This window comes from Athene noctua, chromosome 5 (assembly GCF_965140245.1).
Source record: "Athene noctua chromosome 5, bAthNoc1.hap1.1, whole genome shotgun sequence".
NCBI classification, from domain to species: Eukaryota; Metazoa; Chordata; class Aves; order Strigiformes; family Strigidae; genus Athene; species Athene noctua.
Window position 1 is genome coordinate 4,688,935 of NC_134041.1, and position 27,143 is coordinate 4,716,077.

The 27,143-nt window shown below is 42.1% G+C and overlaps 1 long non-coding RNA gene across 3 annotated transcripts in view; it reads right to left on the reverse strand.

The window, feature by feature from the left end:
• Positions 1-27,143, reverse strand: part of LOC141960529 (uncharacterized) — a 176,248-nt gene that overhangs the window by 9,229 nt on the left and 139,876 nt on the right. For 2 of the 3 annotated variants that reach the window (XR_012633664.1, XR_012633663.1), the window contains exon 6: positions 1,324-1,368. The exons of the other annotated variant lie outside the window; for it this stretch is intronic. This is a non-coding gene — a long non-coding RNA (uncharacterized LOC141960529). The remainder of the gene's footprint in view (positions 1-1,323; positions 1,369-27,143) is intronic. 3 annotated transcript variants of the gene reach the window in all.

Below are 27,143 nucleotides of genomic sequence, written 5' to 3' on the forward strand. Positions count from 1 at the left end.
AAATAACAATTTTCCAGGGGAGAATTTACAGAGGAGACAGTCACGTGCTCTAGCCTGAACAGGAATCAGGAAATTCAGGGCCTGGTCCCAGCTCCACTTGGAGACAGGTACTTTGGCTCACTTGGCTTCCACTTTCCATTGTAAGACCAAAACAATGATAATAAAAATCACAATGAAAGCAATTGAACAATATTTGAATCGTTATTTAGCATGTGTTTGCATGCTTTGCGTGTTAAACAGGGGATTGTTCCTCAACCTACAATCTCAGGACAAATAGGGAAGTAGAAAGCGGGTAGGAGAACAGGAACAAAACTTAATATGTGTAGAAGAAAATTCAGTTCTGTAGAAAAGCAAGCTGAAATGAGTATTTAAGAGAGGCTAAATATGCAAAGACTCAGAGCCTGGTGGAAAAAGTCAGGGAGTTCATACTGGGAACACAGGCTATGAGGCAGAAGGAAGTATGGAAAGAATTGTGGAAGAAGCTGATAAATGGGTGGACTGGGCTGGAAATACTGGTAGAGCTGAAGGCAATATCATGACAGGTATACAAACGATGATGATGATGATGATGAATGCCTTTTCAGTTTGGACAGTGATGAAGCGTGAGTCCTGCTGACTAAGGGTGGAACAGCCCAGACAGTGACTGTTGGATTCTGCTGCCCCAGGGCAAGACGCACTGGGCTGCAACTAAACCAAGGCAGGGGTGCCTCAGAAATAACACAACCCCTGCAAGCGAGGGTTAGCTGGGGATCTCAGCCACTTCCAAAGCAGTGCCCAGAGCCTGAGAAAGATATTGCTTCAGAACTCTTTGATATGGCACATTCAGCAGCAGGTTCAACCAGTAATTCAGTGAAACATGCGTCCAAGTCAATAGGACAAACCCATGTGGGAATAACTGTGAGTCACATCGTTGCAGGAGTGGCACCCCTGCCCTGAGCCAAGCCTGGCCCAGAGCTGTTCCCTTGGCATCCAGAGAGGGTCTGCCACAGATCAAGTTCTCCATCTGAAATATCAAGCCCTGCCTCATCTGGGACAAATTTACTGCTTTGATCTTTAGACCCCACTTTATGTAGACATGCCAGATGAGGTTTCCTAAACACTCAGACATCCATGGAGACAGAAATATCAACAGGAATCAATGCAGAGATATGTCACCTTGGCAAATTTAACTTACTATGTCCCCTTTATGCTTTGGCAACTTTCAGCTGAGGCTGGTTGTATGATTTGTTGCACTAAATTAGGGAAAGGCTGATTCAAGAACAAAAAATTGGAGCTGAATAGGAGCTGGGGTTTTCATACTCACTGAAGTAAAATGATAATCACCTGTGAAGAGGAAAATACACGATAGAGGCCTCTGGCAGTGAACATCTTAAAAGTATCATGAGCCACAGGTTACAAGAACAAAGACAAAGACATAAAGAAGAACAGATTAATCCAACCATGGCAGAACAGCAAGAAAAGCAGCTGGTTCAGATATTCATATTGACAAAACTCTGGCTGGCTACCAAATATACCCTTCCCACCCAGAAACAGTTTGGGCTTGAAGGGAGCATAAACTTCCCTTATTATTCTATATCATTAATTGCCAATTCTACTTGGTGTCCAAATGCCAGAACATTTAACATCTGAATTCAGATATGGTGTGGTCCTAATCATCTGAAAAGTACCTACACCCTCTGCCCCACTCCTTAGGGTTCATGTGGGGAGAAGCATGACTTGCCATATGGAAAATATCAGTCAAAATAAAATATTTTTATCTTACGTTAAGAGTCATTCACAGTCTCCCACTGGTGTTTTCTGTAAAACCAAGACAAAGTGAGGTTGTTTAAGCACTGTCTAGTCTCAGAGACTGCAAATGGATGTCCATCCAGTTTTACTGCAGTCTGGTGTAGTCTTTCTTGATGCAGCACACATGCTTAGCCGTCTACATATTCCATAAAAGTTTTTAGTAAAAGTGGGAGGTTGTGCTACCAAAGGAGAACATGAGCCAAAGATGTTCTATTATCCATATCCTATTAAAGGTCAGAGAGAGCTCTTACCTCAGTGCTATAATGTGACCAGAAACTTAATTGAAAATATACAAAAAGGTTATTAATAAAGAGATGAAGCCATAGTAAATTTAATACAGCTCACAGAAGGACTTTTGCTGAAAAGAGAAGGTTATAGAGATAGATAGATAGGCCTTTAATTAAGGTGTATTGCTGGGTTAAGTGTAAATTTTCCAAGCAAGGATGAAGATAGAAAACTGGTAATTGCTTCCAATTTATATTATAAAAATCAGTCATATTCATTTTACTTCCCGTGACAGCCTTACTTAATTCTAAGGTTCATTCACTTAATTGGAAAGGAGAATTCTTTGAGTAAAAACATAGGGAACTGAATAAAGGGACAGACAGATTGCAGGAACTGAACGAACAGCACTTTAAACGAAATCATTAAAACCCCTCGTCCAAGATTCTCAATAGATTCATGTTTGCTGTCCTCAAGGGATATTTATTATCAAAGCTGAGTGGGAAAAGATTGGAAATTATATCTGAAAAAAGTCTCTAATGGTCTTCTTGCAAATTGAATCTGAAGAACTCCCTGTTTCTATTACTATCATAATTTTTCCATGTCTCACAATTATTGTAGACTAGAAATTCAAATCTCTCACCGAGACCTCCTGCACCAATGGTAGAACCTGGCCAGCTGTAACCAAAAGGTACACATGTATACAAACTAAATTGGCTTCAGCCACATTCTCGTCGTTTACTTGTTCACAACAGAGTTACAGGCGGGAGCGTGTTCAAAGAGAGCATTGTTGTAAGTATTCATACAACCCTCTTTGCATAAATCAGCCTCAGAAAAAAAAAAGTCTTACTAAAGCGATGAGTCTTTGTGGGTTTGGGCGTTATCCAGTTAGTGATAAGGAAACAATACGTGGTGGGTTAAGTGGCAAATAACAAGCAGTAATGATAAGAGCTAACATTTAAAATAAAAATAGTCCTGGAGAATACAAGTAATTCACAAGCCTAAATATCAGAATCACTTGTTGACTACTATTGAATAATAAATCTATATCTCTTTTGCAAGTAAATTGCCTAACAAAAAGAAGATTAAGTTCTGAGGGGGTTTGTTTAGTTTTCCAGTGTTTCACACAGCTTCCATGATATCTAAGTAACTGCCTGCTCTCCTCCTGAGAAAGACCAGCACAGGACAGCTGTTTCCACACTTACTGTTACTGGGTAAGAGATATAATTCTGTAATTATCATCAACCAAGGTGCACTGAATTTTATCTCCCAGTGCATAAATCAAAATAAGTGCACCACAAATACATTCCTGGCATGGGCAAGTGGATTCTGTTACAGACAAATGCATCAGCAGCACTATGCCCAAGTCTTTCTGGGATCCATTTAAGTGACCACTTGAAAAGGATCCACAGGAAAAAAAAAAGGACCATAAAAATGGGGAAAGCTGAGGCAAAGGCAAGTAGCACAGAGCTAAATCTCTCCCTGTCAGAAGGCAAATGATGTTCAAGAAATTACTCTATGCATAGTTTTGGTCTAAGTCTTTGGTTTCTGGAGGGAAGTGACAAGGGATATTACTCCATCACTGGATATAGAGAAGGTTAAAAACGTCCTGATGCTAATCGTCCAGCAAATATAAAATAATCATGTTGTGAAAGTATTTAATACTTCCAATTTTCAAAGTGATAAGGAAGCTTTAACTAATTAAACAGCAAGGTTAGAGTAATTAAAAGCTCAGATGTTGCCAGTACGAACAAAATAATAGATGGAATGAATTCTCTTTAAACAATTCAAGGCTAAAAGAAATCACCAAAACATTCCTATGTTTACATGAAAGGAATGAGACCTATATACATCAAGAATGTTAAAGCTAGCAACCATAAATTTTTTATCTGTCAGCGGGAAGGGAAGATAGAGCTCCAGAAAGCCCAGGGAGGATTAGGGAGAACAGTAGACAATCGACAGTGAAGCAGAGACAAAGCTGGGAACATAACTATAAAGTGCTTGAGGAAATCCCTAAATCCATTGGTATTAAAGCATTTACAATGACTTTTTAAATTTTGTGGCCAGCCTCACTATCAGGAGAGTTCTGTCATTAAGACAGTGCAAGCAGGATCGGGTCTTCAAGTTAAAAAAGCTTTAGTGAGGTTAGAAGTTATTTCATGAAACACACTTATGGTGATTTGCTAATAGCTAATAGCTACTATCAGGCCTTAGCTGTGAATACAGAAACAAGTTAAAGCAAGGTAAGATACACCGTGAAACCGAAGCTGTCTGCCTGCTCGGCAGGGAGCACATGCTATCAGTGATGCCTTGTGACAGCAGCAAGGCTTTCCCAGACCTTTGCTTCTGCCCCTGTGCTGCACTTGCCACCCGCTCCCGTGGCAAGACAACTGCTGATGAACTGCGTGGAGAACTGGATCACTCAAATAACCCAAGCAGGAAAAAAAATCCAAATAAAGATCAGCGGGTTTGTCTGTTTTCTGTAGCCTAGATTATTTCCATGATATAATTTAAAGCACACCTCCACTGGCAGGACGGCACCAAGCGGAGACAGTAACCTGCAGCATGAGGGCAGAAATGAACTTTCAAGAGTAGAAGGAACTTCTTAAAGTGGTTTTATTGCTTTGCTTTTGTTTTCAGTAAATGTAAAATAAGCCTTCTTCAGGAAAAAAGAAGTAAGCTAACTTCCATTTTCCAAGGCTAAAAGTGAGCATCCAGGCAGTTATCACAGACTTGCTGAAATGTTGTATGTTCACACCCTACCTTACTCTTCTCACTAACTCTCCAAGCACAGTAATTTGACACTAAAAATCAGTTGTGATAAACCTCCACATGTTCTAAGAATTAAGCCTTAAAAAGAACTTTTCTGATATCCGAAAAAAAAGATGTGAAAGACCAGCGAAAGCTGAAGAAAGACAATGGAAACTCCCTTTGCTTTCAGGAAGAACAGGGTCTAGATAAATTGTAAGAAGGAGGGGAAGGATCTGTGTTATTTCAGGAAAGAATATCCAGGGTTCTTGCCCAGAGGGACAAACCCAGCCGTTCTTAACTGGAAGTGCCCCCTGTCCCACTCTACCAATTTCTGCTTCTGCTAACAAAATAAGAGTTCTTAAATGACACCTCGATTGTGCAGTGCTCCTAAAAGGATACAGCATAAGTAGAAAAATGTAGCTGTTACGATCAGCTTCCTCATTCCCTCTTCTGCATAGGACACCTCTTTTACTTAATCCTTTTGCTTGTTCATGTGCACTGAAACAAGGATGAAGCTTTGCATCCCAACGTTCAGCCAGGGGCAAGGAGCTACTGCCCTGCTGGGCCAATCAACATCTCCCAACATCCTTCACTCCTCTCCTGCCACCTCCCTGTCTTGTGCCTTTTCATTTGGATGTTTAACTTTTAAACCCCTATTTTTTCCCATGTGCAAAATCTTTACGAGTATGGGATGGCCCCTTCTTGTCTAAAGCCCTCTGAAAAGCACCTTTCCATCATGAAGCAAAAGTCACCCAATCAGTCAATGTGCTGCATTTCCTTTTACAGAGGGATGAACTCTGCTCTCTAAGTAGTTCCATGAACACTGAGACAAAAGAAACCTACCTCTCACTCTGCCCTTACCGTGTCGACCAGGGCTTGTGTTTGCATTTCCTTCATAAGGGACATTCAGAAGACCCCTTATCCTTAAACTGGCTAGCTATTCACACAAAATCTATAGGTACTTTATGTATTTGTCCTCTACTTTCCAGTCAAATTTGGTTAATATCAACAAAAACTATCAAGGATTGCTAGAAAAGGAATAACAGGCTGCCACATACATACTGGTTGTGAGTCTTGTTTCCTTAGAAAACTTGGCTACAATAATCCTAGCAGCACTTACCTTTTGTCAAGGACAGTCTTCATCAACAAAGATATGATAGTGAAATATCTTTCTAACCATTCAGGTATCATTCCATGCTATACATTCTTTTTAGAGGAAGCTGAGCACAGTAGCTAAAGCAAGATAAAAAAGACAATCTGGCAAAGAACAAAACAGAAACAAGGCACTGTTGCTGTTGTCTAACATAAGGATACAAGCTATGAAAATCTTGGTTCTCCTTCCTGACACATCTTTCTCTTTGACTGTCCAATGTTGTGAGGGTTTGATGGATTATTTTCTCATTTAAGAAGTTACAGTATATCTCACTTTTTTTTTTTTTTTTTCTACCAGTCCTGTTCATAAAACAATGGTTTTCCAGATCTCTCATTCTAATGCAGGAAGAAAAAAAAGTTTCCAAAATCAAGTATCACTCAACAGTAAGCACATAATGTAGAACATTTTTTCAATATGGTAATAAATTTTAAAATCTGGTCTTTGTTAAAGCCCAGCCCAAAGCCCTGTAATGTCTATGGAAAGACTTCAATCAGATTTGATCAGTTCTCACAGATGCAGCTATTAGTTCAGACTGAAATGTTGATAGTGCAAAGTGAAATCACTTGGGGCTTCACTTAGCCTTTTCACAAACAACCATCAGCAATTCCCATCAATGGGAATTATGCGTGTGTAGGCATGGGCAAAATACAAGTAGACTGTCTACATCGAGTCCTCAGCTTACATAGCAAATGGGACAACATATCCAGTATACTGTCAGTCAGCCCAACTGATTTTCTTCCTGAATAACCACCTGCAAGCACCAGGATGCCAAACATCACTGAGTGATACGACAGCAGGAACAGGCCCAAAATGCAAGCTGAAACCAGGGCCAGATCCGCCCCTTCCCCTCGCTGTCTAGCTCTGCCGATCCCTTCTCTTTTCAAATCATGGGTTTTATTCCAGAATCACACATTTCTTCATCTTCTGAAACAAAGCAGTAAGTTTTACGCCATTCCCTAAGCCCTTCCATTTTGTTCTGCTCCAGCCCTCACTACCCCAGCGATATTTCACCTCTACTACTCTTCATCCTAGGGTCCAAGGAGGGAGAACTGTGGCCACCAGAAAGATAGCCTTAGAACAGCCCTAGTCTTCATGGTCCTCAAGTGCTTCAGGTAAAGTAGATCATGCCCAGCTCTTAAGTATGTGTGTGTGTGTGTGTGTGTGTGTGTGTGTGTGTATACACGCATAAGCACAGAATAGTTTGGGTTGGAAGGGACATAATGCTATTTCCTAAATTCTAGCCCTGTTAATATTAGAGTGATATGAAACTGAAAAGCAGGAGTGATTTATATGGTCACCACCACGCTAAAAGATAACGCTATGTAAGTGGTCGTCCGTTCTCATGGACAGTACACAGGGCTGGAGTCCAGAAGCCTGAGCTCATCCTGGCTCTGACATCCAGTTCAACCTTAGGCAAATTATACAGCTTGATCCTAGACCTACTGAAGTCATTGGCAAAGGTCTGTTTGACGTAACAGTACAGGATCAGGTCCTGCATCTCTCCTCTCCTTTTGTTGCAAGGTGTCTCTAGGGTGAAAGTGTGTGAAGTGTTTCAAAGATTTAAAGTACCAGAGTTGTCATCCTTCAATTCTTATTCATGCCTGATAATTTTTACTTGTGGGAGTAGGCCCGTTGGCTCCAGAGTCGTCACTATTTGTAATATTTCTAGTATTATTCATAACACATCTAGTTTTCTGGCATATTTTAATTAATTTTAGAAGTGGAACATTTTTAGCAACATGCTTTACATATTCAATAGATACATGATATAATTAACCAAGGAAATGTCATAAGAAACACAGAGGAAATATTCTTCTTATTACATTCAATATTTCATTGCCCACAGTTACACTCAAGTCAAATCTGCTGTTCAGAGAGAGTTGTCACAGATCACTTACAGTGTTTCATGGTGTCTTTTTAGTGAGTCTAAGTCAGGACTCATTTTTCTTAGTTTTAACTCTCTCAGAATGAAAAAGCAAAATCACAACTCAGGTGATGCTGTAGCATTAGTATTTTGCCTTCAATTCTGCAAACACCTTTTAGGGATTTTTTTTTACTCCATCAAACACAGGTTTGCAAATCTTGGCCCATATCGCATCTACATCATGGAAATTTCAGCAGCACCATAATGCTGCCAGGGCTTGTAGATCCTTCTCTGGATCCTCAAAAAGAAGTAAACTAAAGTGGATCCAGAACACACACATGGGTTTGGCCAAGTTTGCCAAATTATATGACTGACTGGCCCAATTCTTTTCCCTTCATTATCCTAATAGTTGGAATTGCTCATTCTGTCATCTGTCATCCCTTCTGTGGTGGTGTTGCTACAGAATAAAGAAAATGTCTTTCTCTAGGAAAGGGCCTTATAGGGCAGAGATTCACAAGGTGGTCCATAGATTAGATGTCTCCCTTTCCTCTGCTCTGAAAACAGTGGTAATGAGCCAAAAATCTACTACAAATGCCACCTATAAAGGAAAGAAAGTTGCTAAGATACTTTTAGTACATGGGCATGTCTGGAATAAGGTTAAGTGAAAAATTGCTAGCACCCACCTGCAAATCAGGAGCAGATGCTCTAGCCCACATCCGTGTATCTGTCAGTCCCAGTATGACTATTTCCAGGACCAGTTACGTCTGGTTGATGATATACAATTTAGGTAATTTTCATGATTGTCTTCATACAAGTCAGACTTTGGCCTTATAAACAGTGTTCTCTTTTATTAAATATGGTCCTTTGCACGTGGCAATGTGTTAGTGCTAGTCTTTATCTTGCTTAACTTTACTGTCTAACATCAATCAGCAATACTAAACTACCCACCCCAGATTCTCTACATATTTTGTCGAGTATTAGGAAGCAACTTCAAAGGGCAATTCATTTCATCCCAGCAGAACAAAGACAGACAGGATGAGTCACCATCTCAGAGTACCTACTTGTCCCCATTGACAGCAGATCAAGAGTTGGATGGCTTGTTTAGACTGAATGCTTATCTTCAGATGCCTTAAATTAGGTGAAATGAATCCCACTCAGATTTTTATTCAACATAAAATTCTGCTGCTTCCCACAACCTAAATTATTTTAGTCATCAGGTGCCTTACTCACTGCCTTTTGCTGTTTTGTTCAAGGAGATGATTTATGGAGTAAAAAGCCTTTCCTAGAAATGAAAGGGAACATGCTTCTTGCATTTTAACTTTGCTTCTGTTACCCAAGTACTTCCTGCAGTATGGCAAGGTGTGGGTGTGGTGAACACTTTGTGCGTAATAGATGCCAGTGATGCTGAAGCCAGGCAGTAGGAGATAATTTTCAAAAGCTGCCTGGCAAGCAGTTGGTCAACTGGGTGTCAGAAGAACACAGAAACTGGCTGGCTTGGCAGCCAGAGCTCTTCTGGTTGGTGGACTAGAAATCTGCACTTTCCAGAAAGCACAGTGGAAGAAGACAGCCCGACCCTATGGAACCTCAGCAGCAGCTGGGGGTGTCTGGTTCCCTCACATTCCCCCCAAAATCTGAGTGTTGGGTTTTAAAGATGCAGCTAATGGATATCCTGGTGACTCAACATGAGTCAGTCCAATTAAGAACTGAATCAGGCTCTCCAAATATTCCCATGAAGCTCTTCCTCTGAAGACTTCAAAGTGCATTACAAAGATTCAAAGTGCTAACAAGTAGGATAATCCAATGATGATATCAATTCTGGCATGACGCACTTCCCATGTGACCAGGGACAAGTCCATCTAGAGGCACACTTACTACACAAATTTAGAAGCCACACAGAGATTTGGACTGAAATATAATAAAGATTGCATCTTGACAGTCTTCTCTGTGGAATTCTATAAACTGGTTGTAAAATTTTATAGAAAGAGCATTCCACTAACTATTGCACTCTGGGGGCTTTCCTATAATAAATACCTGTCCTGCTCCATTTTGGAACATAAACTCAGGTTTACTGCTCAGACAGAGCTATTGTCTGAATCATGTAGCCCTAAAATCTTGTTTCTGCTATCAACCTTCTGTTTGTCTGAGGAGAAATAAATAAGAGGCAAATCTGAACAGAACCATGTTACATATTTGTTTAACCCTTCCTTGATGGAGCGACAAAATACTGCATTAATACCACACAAAGCAGACGTAGTTTTAGGACTCCTTCAGTTCCTTCTGAGGACGACAATGAAACCACACGCGGGTTTCATTTGGGTGAAGGTGCTGACTGGATTCTCAGAAAATCATAGTGGGCCAGCCCTACGAAATAACAAACAGGTTTTTTGAAAGCAGTGATTGTAAGAGCAGCAGTAGCATCGCTGCTGCTGTCACAATGACGATGTTGGGGGCCTAATACTGAACCCGCTGAAATCAACAGGAAAGCTGCTAGAAGTACCAAAACACCTTGGACTGAGCCCTCACACAAGTGTTCTTTGTTGCAAAACATGATAGCACAAATCAAATTTGAGAAGCGTTTTATTGGCAGCAGACACTATGTCCCATGCATTGCGTTAAGGACACAAGTCATCACTGCGAACACTTGCACAATATCTAGTCAGTATGAGATAGAGTTAAACCACCTTCACTGCACAGTGGTGTACCAAACATCAGCAGCTGAGTTGCAGCAAGAATGGAGCAAGATGCTATAGCTCTAAGCACCAAGCAAAAACATCCAGATGACTTCACAGTCCCTGAAAAACCCAGCCATCCTCGTTCTACCCAAGGGTTCCCTGCTTTGGGAGGTGTTCCTCTGTGAACTAACGTTTGGAGCAGAAGAGTGCCGGCACTGGCCTTGTTCTCGTGTCCCTACCACACAACCAAACCCACCACCGGCACCAGCTGCCTTCCCTGCTTACAGCTTTCACAGAGGTTAGTTCTATTCTGTAAATTCCAAAGGAGCAGGGCACAGCTTTGGTCCATGATCTCTCGGGTTGTGTAGCTGTTAGAACAGCCCTGGCCTGGCACTGGTCCCAGCCAGCGCTCTCCCAGCCAACGTCTGGGCACACCTGGGAGACAGCAAAGGCCAAGGACTGATCCCAGGAGCCCGTCTGGATGAGGCCACCTACTCGGGATGCCAGAATGGGGGGAAAGAGTTGAATCATGTGGATATGAGTCATGATACGCTACTTTGTGTTTGGGTTGTTTTATTTTCTAGCCATAGCCAGAGAGACTAGGGAATGAATGGTCACTCTTCCTGAGGCACTGAACGACTCTTCCTGAGAAAAAGTTGCTTACTGAAAATAGCACTTTGGTGAGAACATGCAAAGAGAAAGCTCATTGCTTTTGACTGGGTTTGCCCTATGCTGTGGCTAAGCTGAGGACTGCAGCCTCTTGGGCTGCCATCCAGCTGGATTCAGCAGCAATTCATTCACTAGAAAAAGTAGAAAAAGAAACAGGAAAAAACTATATGAGGTTTCCATGGCTACTGGGCTGTACACTTTCTTCTGACTGTTATCACAAATTTTGCCATCCAAACAAGCAACAGATGCCAGAAATAATGCTTGGGTTTGGTGGGCATTCAGTTCAGACACACCACAGAGACAGGTACTGCCTCTGAGCCCAAGCAAGGGGCATGTTTTCATCTGTGGGCAAAATATAGAGCATAGCCATCCAGACTTCTAAACGCTGGCCCTAGAGCTCCTCTCCAGTAATATTTCCCAATTATGTTGAACTTCTAAATTTCATGGTTTTTTTATTATGATTGTTGACAATAAGAGGTCAAGAGAAACACCGCATGAGGTTTTCTGAAAGACTAACATCTATTAGAAACTACGGCATTTTGTAGAGAAGTGCACAAGCTTTGACTTTAATATTCTAGAACAATGAAGAGAGGACAGAAGTAAAAGCCATGTAGTCAGTTCCTCTTATCAGTGTTGCTGAATTGTAGAGCAGATTTATCCTGTATTCATTTATGATATATTCAAGAGTGACAGGTGGAAGTGCAAGCAGTGCTGCTTCTTCTTCACGCCCCTCTGTGCCTGGCCAGCTTATCACTATTATTCAGATAACATAAAATATGGTTTAAAAGGAAAAACTCTCAAAATTTTCATTAACCACTAATTCTCTGCTTGCTTTCCTATTATTCTGTTTCATCCTACTTCCCTATTACAGCTTCCACACCCTGGTCGACTTTCTGGAGCAATACCCGGATTCTGCATTTGCTACAGAGCCTTCTTCCCTCACTTCCCTGCTTTAGGTGAGTTCATTTCTTTAACATACAGGCAGCCTTTACAAGTTTTAGGACTGAAAGGTTCTACAGAGAATACCTCTGCCCAAATTTCAGGCATGTAGTCTAAGGACTTCGCTAAACGAGAATCTCAGGGATGCTGATTTACTGTTCTTGTAACTCGGGCTTTTTTGCCAAAGATCAAAAAACCCAGAGTCTCCTTAGATATATTTGCTGGCTAAACAGACTGCATGAACCACAAGCTACTCAATAGTTAATAATAACAAGTTTCTCCCCCCCAACACTTGCTTTGAAAGGACTACAAGCTCTGAGTCATTGCACAGTCGATTTGAGCTTAACCCTAATAGCTCTGTTATGTCGTGGCTTATTCTTAAATCTTCTTGGAAGCAGGAGAGTGTCAACAATAAACTTGTAAGGTTTAACACTCTAACACCAGGTAAACTGCTTTATCTCAATTAAAAATATCAGTAGTGCCCTTTCCACTACATCACAGAGCTGTAAAGTAATGCTGGAGCAAAAGCATGTGCCTGCTGGTATATGCCTGAAGAGGTTCTGGGAATTAATTCTGCTTTGCAGAACTATTCCAGTTATTCATGTGACTCAGCGGCTGAGACCGGGATCTTCCTGCACTCGCACGGTGACGTGCTGATTCAGGCTGGTTCAGCAGCGCGGGATAGGAGAGACACCTTATCAAAAGAAAAGCCCTCTTTGGGGACAGGCTCTCCCAGTAGTTGAAAAGGAAATTTCCGTTGCGCTATCTGCGCTAGTCCAGTGGGGCGAGATTAGCAAGTTATTATTAGATCTGGCTGATTTTCTTTACTTTGGGTAAGAAGGGAATCATTCTTTTCAAACAGTAAAACATCTTAGCACTGCTGCTGTGATGTCTGCCCAGCTGTGATCTCAGGGCTACAGGCTAGCACTGTGTCGAAGGAAAACAGTGCCTCTGCTTTCAGAGCCCTACCTACGAGTATTTCAGCTGCACCTGGTATTCAAGTTTTATCAATAAATGTTGTAGAAAGGATTAATACCTGGCTATTCTTTGTTATACACGTTTCAGACGAGAACAGTAAATTGTAAGTCATTTATAAGCACCCCCTAGACTTATTCAACTTTGTTTGTACATAATGACTGATCCCGGCATTCATAATTGATTAACCCTTTATAAACCAACTGCAACAGTATCTTGACCGACAGGACACTCATCAGCCCCATTATGCACAGCAGAGAGGAATGATCTGATTAAATGAAGGCATCTAGGATGGAAACCTGAGCATCCGAGCCAGTCACTCCACACTCTCTCTGTGGGTAATACAGTCAAAGGAGTGAGTTGAGTCCTCCAAAAGTAAACATCTAAAATAGGTCTATCAAATGGTAGCCAAAGAATTTTAAGTGACCTGCCCAGGATCTTACAAAACAGACAGTGGCAGATCAAGACCAAGACTCCCATCTCCTAATTCCTGTCCTTATTCTCAGTCCCCAAGACCGCAGCTGCCCTATAATCACATAATCATAGTTCTGCAGTTCTTCAGTGAAGCTGTGAATGTATTGAATCAATGATCTTGAATCTGCCAGACTTCTTTTAATATTATGCCCAATCTAATATTTTCGTAGGAAAAGCCAAGTGTAGTCGACACCGTCTCAGTCACCTAAACAGGGCAGTATACAGAAGTACCTGTGAAGTGCAGGGGTTACACCTCACACCAAGTACTATGTTTTTACAGTTCATCCCAATACAAACAGCAATTACAAAGTATTTTTGCAATGCACTGGAGCCACTGAAATACCAAAGTATCACTTCCTCTACCTACTGTCCCTCTGCAGCCTCCCTCCCCTGACCTGACAGTTGGATTTTCTCTTTCAAGAGACATCCTTTTCTGTCTGCTCTGCTGCTACTTCTCCCACAACAAATGGTACATTCAAAATATAGAGGAAACAATATATTTAATCTCCCCAATGGGTAAAAGAATAATGACAGCAGCCCATAATACATATGTGAATTAAAAAAAAAAGCCATCTGCTGACATAGGCTTTAGTGGCTACCAATGGATTGGAGCAGAAGGAGATACTGTCTATAAAACTAAAACCAAGGCTGCCCATAATAGAAAGGAAAAAAAAAAAAACAACCAACCCTGAAAGTATCTCAGAATGTTCTCCCTTTCCACCCTGAAGCTCTGGAAGACTTCTTAAGGACTTGTCAGACTACAGCTGCTGATGTAGCCTCTCACAAGTGCCTCCAGTCCATAAAGCTGTAGATTCCCACCAAAAAGAGAACTTAAAACATTTTTATCTACATGAAAAACATAAACAGCAGGTACTCAGAGGCATAGATCCACATGGTATTTGAGGGTTAAAAAAAAACAGAGGAAAACTGTAGCCTGGGAAAATTAGGGGCTTTCCATTCCCGGTGTAATGAAACGACAGATTTAAAGTTCAGAGTGAGAAAAGTCATTGAAAGGAATTAGACTTCAAGCTTCCCCAGACATACAGGCTTTGTTTTTTCAAGGCTATTGATAAATCTATCAGTCTCCTGATTACTGTCCCCCCACCCCTTGAAAAACCCTCTAAAAAAGGAATTTGCTGCCTTAATTGGAAGGAAAAGGGTTTAAAGAATATCCACTGTAAGGTCTCTCTGAAGAAGGAAAGTCCCTGGAGGCAAAACAATAATTGGTTTTGACCTTCCGCAGTTAAGGAGGCGTTGGTAAAGACGAGACTTAAACACAGCCTGACAACTGTGAGTTCCAATCAAATTCAGAAAGAGACGGAAATTGGATAAGCAAATTCCTTTTTGTTCATGACCCCAGTCCCGCTTTCCTTTCCCCCTGCAGCATGACACATCAGAATCTTTCCTGCGTGCCATAAATCACTCGCAAGACAGCAGTAGCCTTTGAATAGCTGTCTTATATTACGTTCATATCTTCCAGACAAGCAGTATTAGCAGTCCCCTGTCTACTCTGGAACAGCAAACACGTTAAGCGCAGTACAAAGGCTAGCTGCAGCGAGGAAGGAAGCAGTGTGATTTCATTGCTGTTTTCAGCACGGTGTAAATTCCCTCTCTCAGAGTTTGGAAGAACTCTTCACATTAGCACTAGTAGCTGCTTGCCAATTTAACGAAATTTGGTTTTGAATGCAGAAACCCACAATCCTCATTCTGTCAGAAGCTGCAGCTGACAAAATGCTTTCCTCTTTGTAAATTTGAGCTCGTAGAGGACACTCTTTGCCATTCCCCGCCACTGCTCCGGGACACGTAATGTTTCCTGTGTTACCTTCTGCATGGCAAGTGCATCTTGTCTGGGTGTCCCTGCAAACTCCTGGCAGCAGCTGGAGGCACCCACACGCTTCCCCCAGCTTGTGCCTGTCAATACTCATCGTCCCCGCTCAGCACAGCCACGCTGGCCAACTGCCCTTCAGCTTGCCAAGGCCTGCTCAGGCTCCTCGTATTATTTGTTACCTGCAAACTCCACCAATTTTAGGTAAATCAGAGAACTTGAAACTCATTTTTCTGTTTTAAAGACATCTCAAGTTAATAATGCCTCCAAGGCCAGCAGAGCAAAGTTCTCCTTACAATGACCGCGAATGCAAACTTACAATTGAATGTTGTTATATTTAAAAAAAATAAGAGAAAAGAGAAATGGCAAGGACTCACAACACAAAGACCATAGACCAAATAAAAACACATGAACTAATGGTGAATTTTTCCACCTTAAATGGCCAGCCAATTTGAGATGGTCACCACTGAAACCCGACTCATGTAATTTGCAGATATGACTCACAAGAGTTGGAGGTCCAAAAGCAATAAGAATACAGCTTGGAGAGATATCAAGACTTTGGAGACAAAAATCAGTTATTTTTAGGGTCTGATGAGACAGCGGTAAAAGTGGTCTACAATAAGGTAAGTGTGATGTCCAGGTATTTTCGCAAAGTTGAAACGGTTTCACTTGCTCCTGGAAAGGAGCTGAAAGCTGGGCATGGCTTCATACAGATAGAGTTACATGAGCTACGAGAGGCAGGACTGTCCCAGAATGCCAGCTCCACGTGCTTTGACCTTTTCTCAAGTTTTGGGAAAATTGCTTCTTACACGTGCCTCCTTCAGCTGAACCCAAGCCCTGTTCCCATTAGCCATGGCTCTTCCAGCCTTGCAGATGCCATGACAGCTGACTCCTGCTGAGTCTAGGGAGAGGACTCAGTCCCACAAGTGCTCCCTTGCTCTTTTAGGCCAGAAGTGTCCAAAGGGTCAATGTGACATTCAGAGTCTGACAGCAAAGCAGAATATCCTGACAGTATCCAAGCCATGCTGCAGCTGCTGCAAGTCAGCAATGCTTAAGACTCTGACCCAGCACCTTACGTGCTCCCTGAGACCGGGGGCGCTGAGCCCAAGCCTAGTCCCAGCAAGCAGCAAACAACCAGTACGCAAAGCGCAACCGCGAGTGATCGCTGGAAGGACCAGATTTGAAGCCCATTTCAGAATCACAGAGCTCCACCATTTGCACCCTCCAAGTCTCTGCTACCAAGATCCTTCCCAACCATGAATCCTACCCGGTCTCATTCCTATTTTAGACAGATTTGGTTAAATCGCTTTGATTTGGAGAACTCTAGCAACTGACAACTTTCTTCCTTGCTCTCAGTTTCATTCCACAGACTCAGACTTCTATGATGCACTTGCTTCCAGCTTTTCTCTCCTGTCCTTAGGAAGTATTACAGACTATGACGAGGAGATACAAATTAGGAGGAGAATGAATCTTTGTCTATAATGTTCAAGCCGTATGTAGGCAATGGAAATTAATAAAGCTGGAACAGGCTCAGCACTGGCACTTTATGTAGGACAATACGTACCTCCCGAGCTGGGTCACCCAGCATGTCCTTGCTGAAGTGCCAACTTCACAGAGGAATGCTGACACTTACAGGGGTGCTGCTATGTACTATGGTAGTGGAGAGGCTTCTGCAAAGAGCCAGCAAGGCAGGTTAGCTGGGAGCATATCAAAAATCTATAAATAATATTCTATAAACAAGGTTCCATAAAAGATCTATAAATATCAAGAGGGTAGTTTGTCAGTTGTTGGGGGTTTTCAAGTTATTCATTTCTGGAGCTCTACTGAATGGGAATGCAGTTTTAGAGCCAGATAAGAAAAAAGAAAAACCTAACATTCAAACTGCAAGATGCTTCGAGTCTTTAATGCCCCTAGAAATCAAAGGTGCTGAGTTCCCATCACGGTGGCACAGCCTAGCCTAAAAACATGGTCCTGAACTGTTGCTGACTATTTACAGTTGTCATTCGACACTTGCTCAGTGTTCAGAGAGAATAATCCTTGCACCTGAGGCATCTCAATTTAAGGAGCAAGGAATTCTTGCAACTTTTTTTTTTTGTTTCTGCTTGTTGTTTTTAATTTTCATGTTTGAACTTTTATGTTTTCTAGAACTTACTAGTGAAACAACAGGCTTCAGTCACTGATCTCAAAATAGTTCAAAAAAAACCTCCCACAGTTTTCAGAAGACAAACCAGAGTCTTAGCACACTGAAGCAATTTACTTGAGCTACCTGGGCAAGTCAGTAGGAGAAAGACCCCAGTCTCTGCTGCCGTTGGCAAGGCCACAGTGACTCCTCCATCTTCTCCTATTTTCACCACTGTGAACTGCAAGAAGGGGAGCCCATGATGGCAGGGGTGACATTAGGGCAGGAAATGAGCCAAAACGAGTGTCTTAAGTGTAACTTCCTAACACAGCGGCAGGGTAGAGCTTTCTATCATGATCCTTTAACTCTCCCCATTAAGTGCCGTAGTGGTTTCTGTTCAGAGGAGGTCAGATGAGGACCCGAGACAGACGATGTTCACATAGTGTTCCAGCGTAAGGCCGCAGGAGAGCACCAGCAGAGTCTTGCCTTCTGTAGGGCACCTCGAGTTTGAGATCTCCTCAATTATCCATACACAGCTGTTCTGGGAAAACAGGCCATAGTGCTGGGGTGCGAGCATGTCTGCAGAGTCACGCTGTGGCACAGAGGCGGCTCTCTTGGCTTGGAGGGCACTTTGCCCTGCAAATCATTTTGGGTCACCACATTTGATTTCAAGGTCTCTTGAATTCCTCAAATGTATGTTTTAAAGATCATCAAGGCAGAAGCTGCAGTGCTTTCAGTGACACTTCTGTCAAATTATGCTCTCCTGTAAGAGGGGGGCAACCTAGCTCTCCCCTGCCCAGACATCCATGCTATGAGAATGACACACCGCCAGTCACACTGTTCACACCAACTGTGGCAGTAAACTTTATTTCAACTTTGACATTTAGTTCCTGTACAGTGACTCATGACCGCCTATGATGCTCCGTTTAGGGATGCAAGACTCAAAAGCCAACACAGAAAAAAAATCAGCAAGCTACAGAAATCAGAAAGGAGCATTTGCTGAAACGAGGTACCTCATCATTTTTATATGCTGCAGTGAGGAAACAATAGATGAGGACAAGTTCCGATTGTTATGGCCTTTTGCAGAGAGAAGCTAGCAATTTATATTTAAAGTACACTTTACTAAGTGTACTTTTCTCAGTGTGCTTTTTAAAAACAGTCTACCAGGCAGTGGTGTCACCAAAACCACTTAGCTTCACGAAACCATCAGGTCTTCCAGTTCCAGACTATTAGAAAAAAATGGGACCACTAAGTTGTTTTAGAGTGCATTGAATAAAATTGTAAGGAATCCCACATGCATTCCTTATCTTGTTCAGCCTATTTATAATCCTTGACTGACTTACAGCTTCTAAGAGAAGGATGAATGGTGAATGACAATTTGTGTCCCTTCCGACCAGGTCTGATGTTTCCCGGGGGAGGTGGTAGGTGACAGCAGCGATCACGTTCTGTTTCTGAAGGAACGATGAAGCACGTGTGTATGGACGGGGCTCTGTCATTGTCCCAAGGAATCCACCATGGTGAAGCCAGGACATCAACCACAGCTGACCCAGACACAACCAAGTCCCCTCCGCCTGCCCCTTCTAAATTTACCAGCTATGTTCTGGATCTATTTATGTAGCTGGTGCTGAGAGAGCACTAGGAAAAAATAATAATTCTTAAAATCCTGAATTAACTTTCTATATGTGGGTGTCTAGAATTACTTCACAGATACCAATTAGGACAAACCTGGCTGTAAATAAGTTATCGATTTTGGTTTTGTAGGTATTTGAGATTGTTTTCTTAGGCTCAGTGAAGACACTCTGAAGACAAGGTAACACACAATTTAGGAATTAGCATTTACTTTAAATCTACATTATGTACAAACACATCTTACAAGGACATGCTCTCACTTTCTCAGAGACTGAAAAGATGCTCCTTTGAAACCTTTAATTTCAGAAGGAATACTTCCTCGTACCTTCAATGTATATATAAAACCATGAAACCTACTTTACAGATGGAGCTGAGCTCTGAGGTCAAAGACAGCTCACAGAGTCTCAAAGCAGTAGCTGGTGTCAGCTGGAAGAGCTCTCGATTACTGCTGAGCTGCGATGACTTCACCAGCTGAAGAACAGCCCAGAATGCCCGAGTTTGCCTTCAGTTTCCACCTATAGGCATAAAATGCATTACCAAACTCCTGTAGCAGAAAAGCTGTAAACAGCTAAATGAGGGCATATATGTATCTGCTAACTGGAAAATGTCCAAGTTAACCTACTCAGAAACCCAACTCCTTTCCCTCATCTTGCATCACAGAATTATTTATTTGCCTGAAGGCAGTTTGAGGCAATTAGTATATTCAAAGGTTGGTATTAAGACTGCTATTGATAGCGGCGTGGGGAAGAAAATTGCAGTGAACGTCAGTAATCTGAGCATTTTTGGACTAGAACAGTGTTCAGATTAATGAACGTCGATGCTATTTCAAGGTTATGTTTGCTAATATTAGTATGTAGTCAGACATACCAGAGTGCTGCTGCTTTTTTTTTTTTTTTTTTTTTTTTAAATTTTTTCCTTAAAGCCAAAGTTTTGACTTATGATAAAATGTAGCTATGGCAGCAGGAGTGGCAGAGGGGATAACACATTACCATTCAGCTGGCCAAGTCCTTTGGATTAGCAGGTTTTGGAAGAAAGAGGTTTCAGTATATTTAATTCAATTGTCTTAAGAGTTCTTGATCTTGTTTCAAACCACTCAACCCTTAAGGTCTCTCATGAGTCAATGTTTCTAACCCAAGACTTGCAGGAGAATTTTTGAATGTACCTAGGTAATTTAGGATCTTGCTAGTTTGGGGATGAATTTATACTCCTGAAAGGTTTAAAAAAAAAAAATAAATTACTCTCCAGAACCTGAGTGCTTGTCAACAGGTATAGCTAATCATAACTTAATGTTTCACGTGAATATTTACCGAGGTAAGAGAAACAATGACATTGCTTATTCCTATTTCCAGCTGAAGTGTTACCATTTTTTGCTTCCTTCCAACTTGGAAATAATTTTCTAAGCTCTAAAAAGCCTCAGTATTTGTATTTTATGTAAGCAGTTTGGAAAGGTCAGGCCTAAGCATTTGATATAAGGAACAAACCCAAGTTATTAGACACCATTAGAAGACTAGGCACTAAAATGTGCTCAGGCTTGCTATTCAAGTGATGCTTATCCAAAGTTATGCCTTCTGTGCCTCAGTCAGACCACCATGGCAGAGACTGTGTCAGTGCTTCCACTGTAAACTTGAAATAGAGTTTATAATGAACCTGAAAGCCAAGCAGAAGGTTTGACAAGGGCATATCCATTTCAGTGCACAGCTGTAGTAAAAGCAGCTCACTCAGTTTTAGCACATACAAGGAGATGGAGATGTAAAGTTAGTGATTCAAGCTGGATTTTTTGCACTTGCATGAAGAAGCCTGGGAGAAATGGTAAATGGTGGGACGGTCCTGTACTGGGGTCCTGTGCTCACACCATCAGGCCTCAGGAGGCTTAAACCTGACGTGGGAGTGAGCACACTGTGGTCAGGATTTACAGTGCTAAGGAAAGGGGTGGGAATATCACGGTCGTTGGCTCTTTTTCTTCCACCTTCCCTTCCCAGGCACTGTCTATAGGTTCTTTTTGTTCACCCTGACAAGTCTGAGACCTGTGGTGCAGGAGGGTGGGACAGTAATACCCCTTGTGCAATTTTTTGTCCCTGAGGGACGAAGTGCTGAAACAGAAACATCTTGGCCATCCTGGCCTAAACTCCCCTGCTCGAATACAGGCTCAGGCTTCACACAGCCAAGCGGTGGGACCTCCTGCACCTGGACTTCAGGGCAGAGCTGCTGCGGGAGCCAGGTCTCCACTTCCATCACGTTTCTTGGTCTGGAGCCCAGCAAGCTCGCGGGGTTGTGACTAGACACAGCTCACAGAGAAGAGGCAGAAGAGAAGCCTCATGAATTCTTCCCTTTGGCCCAGCCTTTGGAGAGGCCTCAGGCACTTGGTATCACACAAATATTATAGAGAACCCCAACCTTGCTACGAAACATCTATTTAACAAGCCACCACCAATGTATTTCCAGAAGGAATTATATCATGGAGATATTTTCCTTTTATTTATAGTAAAGCCATTGAAGAGTCACAATGTGCCAACAGTACCGCTCTGGTACACAAGCTATCTCAAGAGCTTGCTTTGCTAAGTGGGAAGAAAAAACCACTCTGCCACAGCTTTGTGTGGTATTTGCAGTCAGAGGGTGACCTGATGATGGCCAACGTACTTAGCTAACATATATTGCTCTTTACACAGATTACATCGCACAATCTACACGTTGCTTATTTGCCACCTAACACTAGTCATTAAATAAATATTAATCTGATAGGCGGGCATCTTAACCAGGCACGCAGAGATGTAAAGAAACAACTTACGTGTTACACACACACAAGCAGGTAGCACAGAAATGCGAAAGGACTCTGGGGTAGACGGCTCTGCTGTCATTGAAGTAAAGGTACCTCTTGAACACAGAAGAAAACATCTCACTGACTACTCCACCAATTTAATAGAGGGCTTTTTTTGCTTGCAGGTAAACATTTATAAATTGTGAAACTTGAAGTGATTGAGGTTGCTTCATAAATAAATAGGAGAAATTGCTTGACAGATGCTGGGGTAAGGGAGGAGGAGTAGCGTGATTTCTCTTGCAATCTCTATAGTTGTTTATAGTATATCTTAGTGTCCAGGTGCCCTTTGGTCATCCTTTAAAATAATCCCTTACACCTTTCACATAAGATCTTTTCCCCACATCATTTCTCCTTATTACATTTTATAGAAATGCAGCCACCTCCCCAAATTGAAATGATGAGCCTTCGGTTTCTTCAACAACACATTAAGTATGGTACAAATTCTCTGATCTGGGGTCAATTTCAATTCTTAAAAAACAAATTACTCACAGTACGTGTTCAGCTCATTATCCATGTGGGAGTAAGGGAGTGAGAAGTATTACTGTTTACCTACCTAACTGCTCTGAAACTAGCAGATTTCCCCCACACTGCTGTACTACTTCTCTTCCATCATGACTCCAAGAAGATAACTTGCAAATAACAGTCTGTGACCAGCTCTGCCAAGAGGTAACCCACAGTTACACAGACCAGTGGCTATGTGCATGTGTATGTCTGCACAACAAGGCATGTATATGTATGCAAGGCTAAGCCCTCAATTTGGAATTCTAAATTGGAATTGGATGGTGTGAAATTCTCACTTTACTGACCTCAAACTCAGGATTTCACCCTGGGTACTGAAAAACTTTTTATTCTGCTACTCCCACCCCCTGAACTGTCCAGCTTGCAATAAAGTCTGTCAAAAACTCTGTTATAAATCCAAAGGGGCACTGAAACCTATGGTTACCTTCAACCAGCAAATAAGAAAGACCCAGAGGTCCTGATCTTTTATTGCACGGATGTGACATTAGGGAAACATCTGCAGAGCACCACATTTTTGGCTGGATGCCTCTAGAAGAACCAGGTGAAAGGAAGCAATGGCAGCCTCCTCTGCGACTGCTGAGATGATTGTGACACAACATGCAGACGTGAGAGTGCTCTGGAAAGGACCTTAGTTCTGCCTGACAGACTACCAATGTATAACTTAAGGTATTTTAAAGACCAGTTGCTGGAAATGAAGAGCACGCAGCTATCACAAGCTAAGTCTTCAAGGTGTTTAGCAGATTTTCAGAGAACCTAAGTCATCTCTGAGTCACTGAGAGATTCACCATCTAAAATCCCCTAGGGCATTCTGGAGGATGAGCCCTTCAATACTACACATTTGACAGGAATTTTGCTTTTACTGGCATTAAAAAACAAATATTGTCCCTACTTTACATCCCAAAATTTATCTCAAGTTTTAAATTTTCCTCTAACCCAGCCCCACTATTTTCAAATTGAATCTGTCTTACTTTTATCCATAAACTAACCAATGTACTAAACAATCCACTAAAACTGGACCTAGTATGATCACAGAAGCAGTTTCACACCAGGAAGGACTCACTCCTCCCATGTGATAGTGGGTGCATCTAACCTTCTGTCACCAACATTTCCAAGGCAGGTGCCAAGTACCAAGTCCTGGCCTCCCACTGAGTCCTAAACCACTGACCACACCAGGACGCCTGCCACTGCCTGCAGCTGCACCAGAAGCTCATGGACAAGCCCATCCACACACGGGTTTGCAGTTTAGTCTTGCAGGAGTCACTATTAACATCCCAATATCCCTCTCCGCAGACTCTGGGCCGTGAACACCTCTGTGGTGAACACCTCTGTTGCCACACAGAGAGGCTTTGCAGAGCAGGAGGAAAACAGGCTGCTGTGGACACTGCAGACCTTTGTGCGGGTCTGGCTTTTAAAGCAGGAACAGCAGCATTTCCCGTCTGGCGTATCTCACCGCTCTCCTTCCCACACACAAGCATGGAATTTGTGGACATGGCGGGAGATGAACACTAATCTCAGTGCAGCATCTCTCATTTTACTGCCTTTTAAAACCTAGACGAAGACTGTGCTGTCACTGTTCTGCCTTTAAACAAGCCCTTTCATTTTGGTGCCTTGTGCAGGGCTTTTTGTTTTGCCTTTGGATTCCTTTTGATTCTTTTGTGAGACTTTTTATCCCCCTTCTAGATGTCCCACCCACTCAGCATCACTTGAAATGAAAAGATTAGATGTCAACTAGTCTCCAAGTACAGAATAAAAGAGAACAACAAATCTACCAAGGATCTCTCTCAGACTGTAAAAATAAAAGATCAGTTTGTATTGGCAAAGGCCTCTCTTGATCTGTTAATATCAAGGAAGACAAAATTATCTGTGTTCTTTGTGAAGCAGCAGTTGTTTCAGTGGGGAAGGAAGCCAAGACAGCTGTTAGATAGTTCAGTACAAAATACTGACAGTGACACACCAATAACAACACCAGCAGTGAGGGACTCAGCCAGACCGCCAAGACACCAAATATTATTAATGTTGCTGCTTTTAAAAAGTTTGACAAACTGCAATAATTTAAAATTTTCTTAGTGAAAGATGACTTCTTAGTTCATCTTGGCCTACTGTCCTTAAAGGATGCTGAAGAAAGAGCAGCAAAATCTCTCAGACACAAAAGACACCACTGGAAACAAGGAAGCAGGTCTTGGTCAGCGCTCAAGATTAAGTGGGGAAGGAGCCATCCATGTTTAGTTTGGATGCAGGACTTCACTCCTTTGAGGAAGGAGAGGCTGTGAGATTTCAACAGCTTTTGAGGAGTCCTCAGTTTAAGCTACTTGAACAAATGGCTTTGTCCACATGACCTGCAGCATACCCAACCCCATGACAAAGGATTATGAAATCGCTTTTTCCACTTCCTTCAGGCAGGATGAAATACGGCAAGCACTGCGGTCGGGAGCAAACCGGAGGTTCCCGACTGGGACCTTGCTCTCACCCTGTCATCTTGCTCTCATGACTTGACCTCTCCTGCACATCATCTTCTCCATTTGTTCTAACTTCCCAGGAATGGTTTATTTGCAGATCTTCAAGACTTTCAGACAGAGCTAATATCTAAACACAAGGAACTGAACTCTGCTTTCAGTCGCCCTTCTGATACACGCCACCAGGAATAAATAGGTTTGCACTCATACAGCTGTAGTAAGTCATATATTAGGCTCAGCAACAGAGATGGTAGGGAGCAAAATTTGGCCCATCAGCACGAGTTCCAGCCACCAGTGCAATGCAAGCTGTTGGACACTGCAACAAACTTGCACTCTGGCCTTATTTGGGAGGTTTCATGTCCAATTTCTCCCCTTCCAGGCCCACTGTGTCCTCTGGAAAAGCTTTCTTTTACTCAACTACACCCTTCTACATGGCACTCTACTTTTTTCTCCAGCTGTACCTTCAAAGCTTTGCTAACTTCAATTACTGTCTAAATTGCATTTATGGAAAAAAAGTGATTTTCTTTGAGTGCAGAATTACATGTTGGCTGTTTTCTTATAGATTTGGATCATAAAAGAACTTAGAGAAGAAAAATACAAACTTACAGCCCAGCTTGGCTGTAAGTAACAGCCTTTGCCCTGCATCAGTGGATATAGTAGAGAACAGAGCGTGCTACATTTTTATAATAAGGAACAAGACCCCACAGCTTTGATGGAAATCAGAGTCCTCCACCCCACCAACAGAAAGCCCCCACTGATACTATGGGCCTGTTCCAAAATGGAGCTCAGCCCCAGATCTCCCCAAACACTCATTGCTTATACTTGCAGAGAAATTATAATGAACACCCTTTTCACAGCATCAGTGACTCCTGCAACCTTTTCCCCCCTTCCTCTCTTTTTATAAGGGATGCATCACATCCTAAATTCTGTAACAGATGTTCTTTACAAGGCAAGAATTATTTATGACGAGTGTTTTGTGGATAGGGAACTCATACTTTTTCAAATCCTGGTTTTGCATGTGTATACAGCTCGCCTGCAGTATGCACGGTCAAACTCAGTGAAAATTCCTGAGATCCTCTATCCTACAAGTGGGAACTTTCCCAAGACAGAAGTGGATTTGACAAGCCAGCAAGTAAAGAGAGAGAATTCTTAGAATCTGAAAGTTAAATATCCACAGCAAAATTCACTTTCAGTGTATGTTATTTCATATTTCAGTTTTATGCTGTGATTCAGCAAGGTTTTTACTCAGGGAGCAGATCCTTTTTACTCACCAGATCGAAGATAACCTTGCCAAATGGGAACTTTTAAGAAGCTGCCCACTGAATTCATGGGAGATGAAAGTAAAGTTGCAGTTCTAACAGCAACGTCACCTGATAAAGCCTTTGGCATTTTATACCTAAAAAACTTTTCCGCAACTTCTCGTAGTATTTTCAACAGCTGGATATTATACTGTATTCACAGGCAGGTCCAAATATAAATAGTAGTTTCTCTACTGACCCACATACTTGGCCTATATTCAGAGTCTTTTAAGACGTTTCCATTAGCTGCAGAACAGTGTCAGGTATTTCTCCAGTATAATCTTATTTATGAGGTCCTGTTTCCCAGAACAAAACAGGACTAGATGAGCTGGAGTCAGGCTCTTTGCTCATACCTGAGAGCCTGTTTCCCTCCTATCCTCTGCGGACACACACCTTTACCTCAGTGTCTTTCATGGCTGTATCTTCAGTGCTTATTTCCAGTTCTTATTGTCTGTCTGCCTCCTCTCTGGCTACTCCCCAGTGCTTCTGCTCCCAGGGGCTCACAGCTTCCCTGAACAATCCCCTCTGTTCACACAGCTGAATTTCATCCTAGCTGGCAAACGAGTGTTTCTTTGGGGGTAATGGCTCCTTTTTTACCTTTTTTCCAAACAGAACTCGACTGCTTTTTACATCTATTCTGAATGAAGAAAAGTTGTCAACACCTCTGGATTCAGTGTTATATGAAGGAAAGGAGACTGAAAGAGATGAAAAGCCACAGCCGATGGGGAAAAGCGGGAAGATAAAAATCAAGGAAGGAAGCTAGTAGAAGCTGAGGCACATGGCTCCACAATTACTAATTTTTAATATTTTATAACATTTTATAACTGCATTTACTGTACTCTTGACTCATCTGGTCTGTGAAATCTCCAGTCCAGAGAAATCAGAGTAACTGAATTAATCTAAGTACAAAAACCATGGCTCAAATCCTCTGGCCTTTATCTGGGGAAGTCTTTTATTGGAGCTTTCAGCTGGAAAGAG